The following is a 13,642-nucleotide window of genomic DNA, read 5'->3' as shown; positions in this document are numbered from 1 at the left end:
GGAAAGTGGGACCCACCTGTGCTTTTGGCCCGACCCACTGTCTTGTTGGGCCGGCCCACTTGCTACATGACGGACCCCACATACTAAATGGGCCGGCCCTTTAAGAGGAAAGTGGGACCCACCTGCGTTTTTGGCCCGGCCCACTAGCGTGTTGGGCCGGCCCACTTGCTATATGGTGGACCCCACATACTAAATGGGCTTCCCTTTAACTGGAAAGTGGGACCCACCTATGCTTTTGGCCCAGCACACTAGCTTGTTGGGCCGGCCCACTTGCTATATGGTGGACCCCACATACTAAATGGGCTGGCCCTTTAACTGGAAAGTGGGACCCACCTGTGTTTTTGGCCCGGCCCACTATCTTGTTGGGCCGGCCCACTTGCTATATGGTGGACCCCACATACTAAATGGGCTGGCCCATTAACAGGAAAGTGGGATCCACTGCTTTTGGCCCGCCCATCGGCTTGGTGGGCCGACCCATTTGATCTAATGTGGACCCCACGCACTAAATGGGCTGGCCCGATTAGCAGGAAAGTGGGACCCACGTGCTAATTGGGCCGGCCCAATAACTTCTTGGGCCGGCCCACTTGCTTTAAGGTGGACCCCACTTGGTAAATGGGCCGGCCCGATAACATGAAAGTGGGTCCCACATGTTTTGTGGGCCGGCCCTTTTGCCTGTTGACCGGTCAAACGAGTGCATTCGGCCCGGCCCACATGCTTAGTGGGCCGGCCCATTAATGTTTTGACCAGTCAACCTTAGAGGTTAGGCCTGGCCCACGTAACTAATGGACCAGCCCAGCTATATAGTTGACCGGTCAAACTAAGTAAGCTAGCCCGGCCCGCAAACTTAATGGGCCGGCCCGCTTAAGACGTGGCAGGCCTCGTGTGGGCCTACCATCTACCACGGGGTTTCAGCGGTTAACGCCGTTAACTGCCAGTTAACGGCGTCTGCCACGTGTCAGTTTGCATGACGTCAGCAGTCAACGGGCTCCCGGAAACACTTCTGCAACGGCCCGATTTTCCGTGGCGGAAGGGCACCCAAGCGCGACGGACCAGAAAAAACGTGGTAGGACTTTGCCTGACGCAGTTTCGACAACAGAACCCATATCGTCGGGTTAGGCCCATAGGCGACGAAAAACACCCCTTAGCGGACGATTTTGGGACGTTGCCTATCAGAACTTTTCTTGTAGTGAGGGTAAAGTAAAACCTTACAAATTGCATAGTCACATGGACTAGCTCAAATAAAATGTTCAGAATAAACACAGCGGAAAGTAAATCATCAATGAGCCTTCATCATCTTCATGTGCCACAGGCAGTCATGTTGGAATGTAGACTCGAGATCCTAATAGTATTCATCTTTCGAAGAACCTGCACGTTTGAATATGCAGCCCCACGAATGGAGGTCAGTACAATGATGTACTGGCAAATGACACTTATTTGGTGGCTGTTTTAGACATGACTATCTACATGATATTTGGCTAGTGGAGTTTAGGCAAATTTGCATAAAGCCAATTTTATCCTATATTTTATTTAAAACAAAACATTTTGAAAATCTTTGAATGACATTATGAAATCACACCATGGTTAACTCCTCCATGGGTTTTAGAATAATCACATGGTTACATCTCCCATGAGTTTTACAAGGTTGATCAAATTTTAAATACATTCAGAAAAGGTGATGAGATTCTTCCGTACATTCCTTGCCTAGAAGCTCAAATTGTCCATGACCGGGGACACGGCTATGATCTTAGGTTTAACTCTCGAGAGGTTGTGCACTTTCACCTTACGACCTACCCTTCCCAAGAGAAGAATGAGACAAGATCTTTCAGAAGAAGAATTCAACCATACAAACTAGACTCGTTCCCTTGGCCGTCGCCTCCACCCACTGTCTAGCCACAAGTTGAATCCTCACAACCTAATTAATCTTGGCAGAGCCCATAATACCATAAGGCTGCACTGGAAGCTATCTAAAACATGGACGACATGGAAATCTCTTTAATCCTGGGTGGCCAACCTCAAGTGGAACTCACAAGCTTAAAACCCCTCACAGGTAGTAAACCCCCACACGATCCCCTGGTGAAAACCAGGTGTGCAGTCAAAAGCGACCACTCTACAACATGCGAACTCTCAGGGGTTCACCACTTCAGCCTACTAGGGGCGTGGACCTGAGCAGCCGCCCACCATCAACCAATCCACCCAGGTGTTTCATTAGGGTTGTTAATTTTAAATTTTCAAACACTCACAACCAATAACGAAACAGCATTTGGTATGTGATGTTGCAAAGCAAAAATTAAGGCATCCTAGCAATGGGTTCAGGAGTAGCTACACACTACTAGGGTTTTGCTAAGCATAGCATAATACTTTACTTTTGAAATCAAAATCCTACCATGCATACTAGTTTCAAAACACTAATGCATAAAGAAATTAAGTAGGATTTGAATGTCACTTGCCTTTTAGGTAAATGAAGATCGTTCACTTCTCTCAACAAAGCACGTCGCTCTTCGCACGAACTATAAGATAAAATATAGCACACCATAAACACACCATTCAACAACAACATCATAATCAAACAAGGTAACAAACGATAATCGCTCTATGGTACTAAGGTATGGCATGAGGTTTGGCTCGCAAGATATGGTTTGATAGATTGGAAGGGTCATGTACTTAGAAAGAAAAAGATTATCCAAGTCAAATGCTTATGAGGAAAAGATTAACGTGGGCATATGGTCAAGGGTTATTTTCTACACCGGAATGATTAATTGGAATGATCCATGTGACACATGAGTCTCAAATGGCTCAACTCAAAATACTATTAAGTAGAGTGTAACAACACTTACTAAAGTAGTATGAGTTACACATTGGCTTGGGTTTGAATTTGTGATATATTGAATTACTCAATTAACCCATTTGTAAATTGAATAGCTCAATATAAGGTAATAAGATTAAGTGGGTATAAGGTTAAATATGGATGAATGATATTTAGGATATGATGGTGGCTGCGTCAAAGATGCTAATGAATATCAAGAGTTCAAAAACATGTGCTATGTAGTAGAGTGAATCAACATAACAATTGCACATAGGAAAATCTATAGCTAAGATTTGTTACTAATTACTCAAATAACTCAATTGTTATTTGAATAATATGAACGAGACAACCAGAGGTAAGCTATGCATTATCCGTGAACATGATAAAGAATTATAACTGGTCAGGAGGATGGGTATGATCATAAGGATCATTTTGGCTAAAGGAACTATGTTGAAACCAGTTATAGGACTACACTTTTCGTAAAAAATTATTAGAAGAAATTTTCCGGATGGAATAATTTTCTACACGGAAGTTGTAGAGAATTCCATTACAAGTGTGTATCGCCAAAAGAATCTCTCAAAAAATCTTTCTAGGATTTATTTTATAGATGATGTTACGGATCAAAGGGGTACCATGACAATAAAGTGGGCAAAACTGTCACGCAAAATGTCTAAAATGATCTATGTGATTTGCTGATTCCAACGGTATAAAATTTGCTAAATTTGAACCTACAGTTAATTTTATATAGATTTTACAAAACTAGGTAGAAGGTGTTAGAGTTCTAATAGTGTACGAAATGTTGTCCGAGAAAGTTTCTGGGGTCGAAAAACTTTCTACATAAAAGTTATAGAGAAATTAACTAGGAACTCCTTACCAGAGAGGCAGAGACAACATCTGAAACGGAGCTTTAGATCATTTGTTACGGAATTTCAAAGTTTGGCAAGAGGAATGAGCTAGCACACAGGGATCGATCTATCAGAACTTTAATGACCTAACGTAGACCCTCAGATTCAGATCTAACGATGTACAGCGGGTGTCTCAAAATCTGATATAGACTAAGCATAAAACATCAATTAACAAAAGCGCTCATGGCTTACAGCGGCAGACCATGGCCGGCAATGGTGAATAATCACATGGGAACATGAAAGAAAAGTATAGATTTGATATATGTGGTTTCAGATCAGATATTGCGTACGTGAACATGAATTGTTGAGCAAAAGAAAAAGGCACCGGTGTATTTAATTGATCTGATTTGTTTGGGATTAACAGAGACTTGTTTCAGCGTTGTGATCAATTCCTGGGTGTTCAACAACGATCTGACTTTTCAGAAAAGAATCAAGGAAGTGAAGTGCTCACCTACAAGAATCAGTTTGTCCCAGAGAATTCACGGGCGCGGGGAGGCTTCGCTTGGTGTCGTCTTTCAGATGCTGCAGGCTCCCGGCTGTGTCGCCTCCCTGGAGGCGTCATACGCCATGGAACCGAATTTTGACTCGACCGTCATCGTGCGTAAGATAGCTGGCTGCATAATCGGGTGGTTTAAACATCAGAGAAGATGCGCGCCGTGCAGATAATATGAAAGGAATAATAACTAGGGTGTAAGTTCCCATGTACCGGAGAAATCAACAATGGGGCCGGCCGAGCTTCCATGACGAATTCAGGTTGGAGGTCGAGCGCAGCTTGGGCGCTGGTTGGGGAAGAGATGGAGTGAGGCAAGGGAAGGTCGAGCGCTGATTATTAAACAGAGAGTGGAGGGCAAAAGGCGACGGGGCGCTGCGGTAGTCCATCCATTCATCCATGACTTTACAGGCTACTTAAGGTGCAAATAAAGCAGGGTTTTAATCCTCTGAATGGGACCATGGTAGAATGGGGAGTAATTTTCGTGTTTACGTGGAGCCGTTTTGTAGTCTTCAATTGCCATAATATGGAGGAGGGAGAAGAAGTGCTGCAGCCGTGGAAACGTTCTGGTTGCTCTGTACGTGCTAGTGCACGAGGAAGAAGACCAGGGCTCGGTTGGGCTTGTAGTTTCGGTACATATGGGTCGGTTTATTTTTTTTTATAACTTATGGTTTAGGGCTTCAAATGGAATAAAAATCTGTAAAAATTAAAGTAGTATAATTTTTGGAACCTAAGGAACCTGTTTAAAACCGTTAGTGAAATAATAAAATAATAATTATATGCACTTTGGCCTATATGGCTACTTGGGCAATATTTTACAAATAGAAATTCTTATATTTTGTTTCCTCAAATAAAATATTTTATAAGTTTCAAAACCTCTGAACAAAATAGAGTATTGTTGGCAAATCTTTTGAAACTAAGGTTTATGAAAACTCCATTTTGGAAATTACTTTTAAATAACTTCAAAAGTTTTAAATCTTCGTGAATTTTCAGTCAAGTTCAAACAATCAAGCATTAAATTAAATTTTATTTTATATTCCAAAATTTAGAAAATTTCGGGATGTGACAGCTAGAGTTGAAACCCATAAGATCTCGAAGCCAAGTCATGGTTCCGGAACGTGGATAGCTAACTTTCACGCACCCCTGTCCATGGCTAAATCTTTGTCGATATTCCAAACATAAAAATTCCATTACCACTGAGAAAAAAAAACACAATGAATTGGACTAATCAGTTGCATACCCACATAGCCAAAAGCATAATGCTTGACCTCTCTACAAACAAAAACCTTCTATTGGGAACTTGGGATGCTTGTCACCTGAAACTGAATTGAGTAAAGAGTTCCTGCAGAGCTGAAAGAAGAGGAGATTTGCATTGTGTTCATTGTTTACTTGTCCTCCTATACCAGCCACCTCAAACGCAGATCAGCCCACAATATGAAACTTCAAGGTAAGAAAACATGTATCTGAGATATGCACCGATATTAGATCAAAATACATGTGCAAAATTCTTCACCAATACAAGCGATACGACTTCACAAACCTGAGTGGAGGCTGGTTAAAGACTTAAAGTTCAGCTGCTTGATATGGACGGCAAGGAGTGATCAGGTTAGTGCTCACGGAAAATGTAATAGCTCTTCCACCGCTGCTAATCCGGTTTGATCAGACGGGCTGCATAAATTAGCTCCCGAAGCTTCTTCACATTACCGACATGTCTTAGGAATTGATAAGACATCAAGTCAAACCGACAAGTGCACTGTGTACTGCGCGATTTGGCAGATCACAAGGTTAGGAATGGATTCATATGGGGCTCCTTGCTTCGCAGGGTAGTTGATCATAATCTGGATATTCATCCGGGCGATCCGCTTTGAAACTGGGAGATCGCAGAGAATTCCTCTGCTTCCTCCCTCGTATCATTGCTTGCATAGAGACGCTGACTTTGTCGGCCTCCTCTTGCGTTCCAAACGCACCCTGCCGCCGCAGAATGCCAACAAAGACGACCGGAAGGAGAGCCGGTTCTTCCGATAATGGGCATGGTCTTCCGGCGGATGTACGAATAGTAGGACGGTGTGGAGGGAGCCCACTCACCGGCCTGCACGGCACATAAGCTTCGCCGGTGCCGGTGCCGGAGAAGAAAGAGAACAATTGGTCTGGCTATTATAAATCCAGCCGAAATAGAAATTAAAAGGAAAGCTGTAGGACTTCGTAACCTACCGTCGCTGCTTCGTCTGGAGTGCGAGCCGCTTCGCATTTTTGGGGGTCCTCGTCGGTAGCGCACGCGGACGATGAACGGCGGCGCAGGCGGAGGAAAAGCGTCGTGGGCAGAGGGAACGACACAATAGAACTGGTACGTGAAGAAGGGTGTACAAAGGCCTCAATCTAGGCCCGTCTAAGCATTTCGGGACCCAAAGAATCTGCTAAGGCCTAACTCAATGTGAAGAGTAGCAGCCCAAAAGCGAAAGCTGTACAAAGGCCTCAATCTAGGCCCGTCTAAGCATTCGGGACCCAAAGAATCTAAGGCCTAACTCAATGTGAAAAGTAGCAGCCCAAAAACGAAAGCTAGCATTTTAACGAGATTGATCAAGGTAACTTGTCTTAACAGAGAGTTCGGGAAAACCCAGTACGTGTAAACCCTTAGATGCTCAGATCCGACGGTTCAGAATGCAAAAACGCTACGGTGGCTCCTAGCTAGACCCATTTTACTGTTACTTAACTAGATCATGTTTGTGCGCGTTGCTGCACCCGTTCATTTTTTCCATTCTGGTAGGAATTTTGTAAAAATATATGTAAGCATGGGACTTCCAACTTAAATATGAAATGAGTTACTCCGTACTTGAAATTTATGGACAACAAACTGAACTTTCTGGGCAAGCAAACATAGCACCGTTACTTTCTCTTAGAAGGATAATACTCTACGGATCATATATGAGGGTAAATATGTGACCACAACAGTAAGATCATTCACCAAAATCTGGATCAGATCTGTTATAAGTTTGAAATACAAAACCATATTTGAACAGTAAAAGCACATATCTAAGGGCAACATAATGAGCCTTCTTAAACAATCTCCTTGAGAAGTGGAATCATAAGAACAGACACGTCACCTTTGTTCAATCTTGGTCCTTTTCTTGACTACTGGGAGATTATCAACAGGAGTATATTGTATCGACATATCACTGGTAGGTTATGAATTGATGGTTTTTTTAGGCCTCGGGCACCGTTGATAAAAATATTGTTGTCATGTTCCGAACATGAAAATAAAAAAATTCAAAAGTCGATGTAGTTTTTTATTTACTCTGTACCACTATTACATTTTTTTGATAAAGCGCTTTATTACTTGTAGAAAGCAAATACATCCGACCTCTACATAGCTAAGATGCACACAGTTCAAAAAGTCTTTAAAATCTGTAGAGCTAAAAAAGACGAATTACATATCAATTAAATACCATTACATTGAGTACCACTATTACATATCATTACATTGAGTACAAATTTAAAAACCATTGCTTTAAAGGTTTAAGAAGACTATCAGGTATCAGCCAAAAAGGAGCTAGACATGAATGTAAATGTAGCAGTTGCTAAAAGAACATCAGAAGAAAGTATACACAAAGAAAAAAAGAGAATAATCCTCCACGCTATTGAAATTCGAGTATATAGGTTGCTTTTTTTTAATACTATCACAACTGAGAACAAACATGCACATAATCGACCCTCACATTACTGCATCCTATCTAGGATGTTTTTTTTTTCATCTATAAATGCTCACCAATCTGAATGTATGGATGCTAAATTATTAATTTATTATTCACTATTCAGATTGACCTTCACTATTCTAGGAGAATCATTCACGATGTAATGTCTGTTTATCACGTACCCTTTCCTTTTTATAATAATTGTCAGAAATTCAGGTGCATCTATACACAAAAAGTGTCTAGATACATCTAAATCAACATTAACTAATATGGGACGGGGGATACTTAGCATAATCTATCCATCTAAATGATGTATTTGTGATAAGCATGGCTAGTTACTGATAATGCTATTTCACACAAACTAAGGAACATAATTAGATTAATCTGAATAGTGACCAATAAAACAAGTGAGCCAACAAAAGACATTGACTTTTACCTTCTAACCTGAACACCAAAGAAAAATATCTGACAAAACAAGAGAATGTTTGCTTTTGCATTGCTCTCATAATAATAGCACTTCCGTCCATATTTACATGTTTAACGTTAAGAAGAATTTTCTAACATCATGATCCACTATGCATCTCGTACTGCTCTCATAGCAAAATATTACTTCCCTCTTGGAACGCACACGACCCAACAAAAAATTGAGAATACCTCTTGTGTAAAATACCTTCAAAAATAAATCTGTATCATCACATATAGCTCTTTGTCCTAATTCACATTCAAATACTCTGGATGGCGCAACAACCTGGCGTATCTACGGCACCTCCCAGTTCTGAAGTCAGCAACACGTAATTGTGGAAGTGAACACTGTCAAGCTCAGTATCTCGGGAGTTAATTGAGAGAACACAGATACAAAGCCAGAGAAAGGCGGAAAGTATGCCGCTCCGATCAGCCGGCCAGCAGAGGGGAAATCAGCATACTCGAGGAGGCGGTGATCAGATCAAGAGGTAAGAAAAATATATGTAGCTGAATGGATTTGGTTCACATGCAGCCAAAGATCAACTGACAACCACAAAGCATATTCAAGGGATTAATGCAGAAATATAAAGACCTAGGAAAAAAATACATACTAATTACATACTTGAACATCAAGAGCAATTTATTGGAAGAGAACGGGGGAGGGTGCCCCCGCATACATGGCAGATCCGCACTAACCGCATGAGGCTGGCTACCTAGGAAAAATCCATGGCTGTCGGTGTCGGATAAACCATTGGGAAAAGAGGCAGACAGAACCTTAAAATCGAATCAATTGAAGATTTGTGGTACATGCATAACTTCTTACCGAGCCGGAAGTTATGGCTGCACTGCAACCTCACCATGGTTCTCCCCGCTGCCGCCATGCTCGAACTCGGTGTGCTGAGACTACCTCCCCGTGCCTCCAGGAGTGCTCCACCAAATGTAACACGGGTCGAGCTGTGCTCACCTCCACGACTGCTTGCCTGATTGGAGATCCCTTGAGACCATTTGTGTAAGACCGCCTCGCCATCGCCCGTGAGTGAGAGATAGAGTGCTGGATGTACCATCGCCTTCAGCATCTACCTGAGAGAGAAGTAGAGGCCAGAGAATGATGGGTAGGTTTGGTTTGTAGCCAGAGCTAGCCTGACCAAATAATTGGTACGTCCCGTGACCCTGGGCTGCTGCTTGGTTTAGCTCCAAAATATTGGCTAGCCCGCTCCGCCCTGTGTATGTCAGTTCATTTTTTTGCCAAATCTTGGGCGAAGTGAGGGCGGGCAAATCCAGGGCCAAAAAATTGGTAAGGCGAAAATTGGTAGGGTGCACTGGGGCTAGAACCAAACGCACCCGATAAGCCGGAGACTCGGAGCACATAAGCTCATGAACACAACAACAGGATGTAGGGGCCGGCGAAATAGTAACGTACCTCCATTCATAATTAATTGCCGGTGCGTGGGCAAATCAGTGCAAGCTTCAATGCCGGTTTAAATCACCCCTGGCGCATCACTCAACAGCGGGCACCGACGCTTCAGCTCTTGTGCCAATGATTTTTCTATCTCAGGCCGAACGAAGTCGATCAGATGGCGGGCCTCAAGTATCTCGGGCCTGTTCAAGGAAATTTCGGCCTGACTAATGAGACAACGCCCAGGCCAACTTGCCGAGTAGAAGCCCGTACAATGTTGGTGGGTTTTGACGCGAATCCGTTCCAGCAACATAAGACGGGAGGTCGGGAGAAGGTACCGTTTCGGTAACGTCAAACTGATGTGGACCATTAGATTGCCCGATCCAACGGTCTAAAACGTTCAAATGCTGTGGTGAGGTTAAACTGGTTCCATTATACTGTTAACTAATTTGGAAACAAAGACAATCTGTGCGGATTCCACAAGCTGGTGAATTGGGCTGTTCCGCCTACGTCAAGGGAAGCGTGCATCGCCTGGCGCGGATGATCGAATCGGTTCATCGATCGACGGGTTTTACTGAATCGTTTTATCAAATGCGGTGGCATTAGTTGCAATTTATATCAAAAAATATGGTTAAATAAAAAACGGACGAAAAAATTGGGGAGAAACCTTACTTCCTTTATTAGTAGGTAAAGATACGTCAAGGGAAGTGGGCATCGCCTGGCGCGAACGATCGAATCGGTTCATCGATCGACGGGTTTTACTGAATCGTTTTATCAAACGCGGTGGCATTAGTTGCAATTTATATCAAAAAATATGGTTAAATAAAAAACGGACGAAAAAATTGGGAAGGAACCTTACTTCCCTTTTTTAGTAGGTAAAGATTTAGAGCAATCTCCAAGACAAACTCTATGGTTAGTGCGTCCCAAAGCTTCTCCCAAAGTTATTTAGGGTGCGTCACGATAATTTTTGGTTCTCAGCCGTGTCCCAAAGCTTTCTTCTGTCCGACGCTGTCCAATATGTTGTTCGGCATCTTGAGCCCGTCCGAGTCAACAAGGGACGCTCCGGCCCGCCGAACACAACGAGAAGCGAGGCGGAGAGTGTCAGGCGCGAAGCGTCATTGACACATAAAAATTTCACCCCCTCCCGCCACATCGCGCATCTCCCGCCACAACCCGCCCTCCAGCCGCACATTTCTGCCCTCCCAAAAGATTTCACCGCCTCTCCCGCCGATTCATTTCTCCCTCTTGCCATCACTACTCTCTCCCTCCTACCGCCGCTACCCTCTTCCATCCATGGCGCCGCCAACAGGTCCCAAAAAAATGGCCAAGAAAGTGGCCACCAAGCTGCGGGGCAATGAGGCAGTGACGGAAGGGCCGAAGGCGCCCTTCGCGAAGCCGCGGAAGGTGCCGATGGCGATAAAGAAGCCAGCAGGATGGAACAACAAAAGGTGGGAGCAAGACTGCCTGCGGCGCAAGCTGTCGACGGTGAGCGGAGGGGACGGCGGGTGGTGGATGATACGTCTCAAACGTATCTATAATTTCTTATGTTCCATGCTACTTTATTGATGATACCCACATGTTTTATACATACTTTATGTCATATTTATGCATTTTCCGGCTCTAACCTATTAACAAGATGCCGAAGAGCCAGTTGCTGTTTTCTGCTGTTTTTGGTTTCAGAAATCCTAGTAAGAAAATATTCTCGGAATTGGACGAAATCAACGCCCAGGATCTTATTTTTCCACGAAGCTTCGAGAACACCGGGAGAGATACGAAGTGGGGCGACGAGGCGACGCCACAATAGGGCGGCGCGGCCAGGCCTTAGGCCGCGCGGCCCTGGCGTGTGGGGCCCTCGTGGCGCCCCCTGACCTACCCTTCCGCCTACTTAAGCCTTCGTCGATAATAACTCCAGTACCGAGAGCCACGATACGAAAAACCTTCCAGAGACGCCGCCGCCAATCCCATCTCGGGGGATTCAGGAGATCACCTCCGGCACTCTGCCGGAGAGGGGAATCATCTCCCGGAGGACTCTTCACCGCCATGGTCGCCTCCGGAGTGATGAGTGAGTAGTCTACCCCTGGACTATTGGTCCATAGCAGTAGCTAGATGGTCGTCTTCTCCTAATTGTGCTTCATTGTTGGATCTTGTGAGCTGCCTAACATGATCAAGATCATCTATCTGTAATGCTACATGTTGTGTTTGTTGGGATCCGATGAATAGAGAATACTATGCTATGTTGATTATCAATCTATTATCTATGTGTTGTTTATGATCTTGCATGCTCTCCGTTACTAGTAGAGGCTCTGGCCAAGTTTTTGCTTTTAACTCCAAGAGGGAGTATTTATGCTCGATAGTGGGTTCATGCCTCCATTAAATCTGGGACAGTGACAGAAAGTTCTAAGGTTGTGGATGTGTTGTTGCCACTAGGGATAAAACATCGATGCTATGTCTAAGGATGTAGTTGTTGATTACATTACGCACCATACTTAATGCAATTGTCTGTTGTTTGCAACTTAATACTGGAAGGGGTTCGGATGATAACCTGAAGGTGGACTTTTTAGGCATAGATGCATGCTGGATAGCGGTCTATGTACTTTGTCGTAATGCCCAATTAAATCTCACAATACTCATCATAACATGTATGTGCATGGTCATGCCCTCTTTATTTGTCAATTGCCCGACTGTAATTTGTTCACCCAACATGCTTATTCTTATCGGAGAGACACCACTAGTGAACTGTGGACCCCGGTCCATTCTTTACATCGAATACAATCTACTGCAATACTTGTTCTACTGTTTTCTGCAAACAATCATCATCCACACTATACATCTAATCCTTTGTTACAGCAAGCCGGTGAGATTGACAACCTCACTGTTACGTTGGGACAAAGTACTTTGGTTGTGTTGTGCAGGTTCCACGTTGGCGCCGGAATCCCTGGTGTTGCGCCGCACTACACTCCGCCGCCATCAACCTTCAACGTGCTTCTTGACTCCTACTGGTTCGATAAACCTTGGTTTCTTACTGAGGGAAACTTACTGTTGTACGCATCACACCTTCCACTTGGGGTTCCCAACGGTCGCGTGCTGTACGCGTGTCAAGCTAAATTTCTGGCGCCGTTACCGGGGAGATCAAGACGCGCTGCAAGGGGAGTCTCCACCTCCAATCTCTTTACTTTGTTTTTGTCTTGCTTTATTTTATTTAGTACTTTGTTTGCTGCATTATATCAAAATACAAAAAAAATAGTTGCTAGCTTTACTTTATTTACTATCTTGTTTGCCATATTAAAAACACAAAAAATTTAGTTACTAGCATTTACTTTATCTAGTTTGCTTTATTTACTATTGCTAAAATGGGTACTCCTGAAAATACTAAGTTGTGTGACTTCACAACCACAAATAATAATGATTTCTTATGCACACCTATTGCTCCACCTGCTACTACAGCAGAATTCTTTGAAATTAAACACCTTTACTGAATCTTGTTATGAGAGAGCAATTTTCTGGTGTTAGTTCTGATGATGCTGCTGCCCATCTTAATAATTTTGTTGAATTATGTGAAATGCAAAAGTATAAGGATGTAGATGGTGACATTATAAAATTAAAATTGTTTCCTTTGTCATTAAGAGGAAGAGCTAAAGATTGGTTGCTATCTCTGCCTAAGAATAGTATTGATTCATGGACTAAATGCAAGGATGCTTTTATTGGTAGATATTATCCTCCTGCTAAAATTATATCTTTGAGAAGTAGCATAATGAATTTTAAACAATTGGATAATGAGCATGTTGCCCAAGCATGGGAAAGAATGAAATCTTTGGTAAAAAATTGCCCAACCCATGGACTGACTACTTGGATGATCATCCAAACCTTTTATGCAGGACTGAATGTTTCTTCGCGGAA

At 43.3% G+C, this 13,642-nt stretch overlaps 2 long non-coding RNA genes across 2 annotated transcripts; both read right to left on the bottom strand.

The window, feature by feature from the left end:
- Positions 1 to 5,273: 5,273 nt before the first annotated feature.
- On the bottom strand, positions 5,274 to 6,515 carry LOC127347500 (uncharacterized). The gene is made up of 3 exons (XR_007879639.1): positions 6,410 to 6,515; positions 5,739 to 6,303; positions 5,274 to 5,661 (listed from the first exon to the last, which is right to left on the bottom strand). It is a non-coding gene; the product is annotated as an uncharacterized lncRNA (long non-coding RNA).
- Positions 6,516 to 8,353: 1,838 nt separating this feature from the next.
- On the bottom strand, positions 8,354 to 9,851 carry LOC127347439 (uncharacterized). Its single transcript, XR_007879629.2, has 2 exons — positions 9,770 to 9,851; positions 8,354 to 9,429 (listed from the first exon to the last, which is right to left on the bottom strand). It is a non-coding gene; the product is annotated as an uncharacterized lncRNA (long non-coding RNA).
- Positions 9,852 to 13,642: the final 3,791 nt, after the last annotated feature.

The sequence above is a fragment of the Lolium perenne genome, chromosome 1 (assembly GCF_019359855.2).
Source record: "Lolium perenne isolate Kyuss_39 chromosome 1, Kyuss_2.0, whole genome shotgun sequence".
NCBI lineage: Eukaryota > Viridiplantae > Streptophyta > Magnoliopsida > Poales > Poaceae > Lolium > Lolium perenne.
Note: the sequence above shows the minus strand (reverse complement) of the source record. Positions and strands in the feature narration are given on the sequence as shown.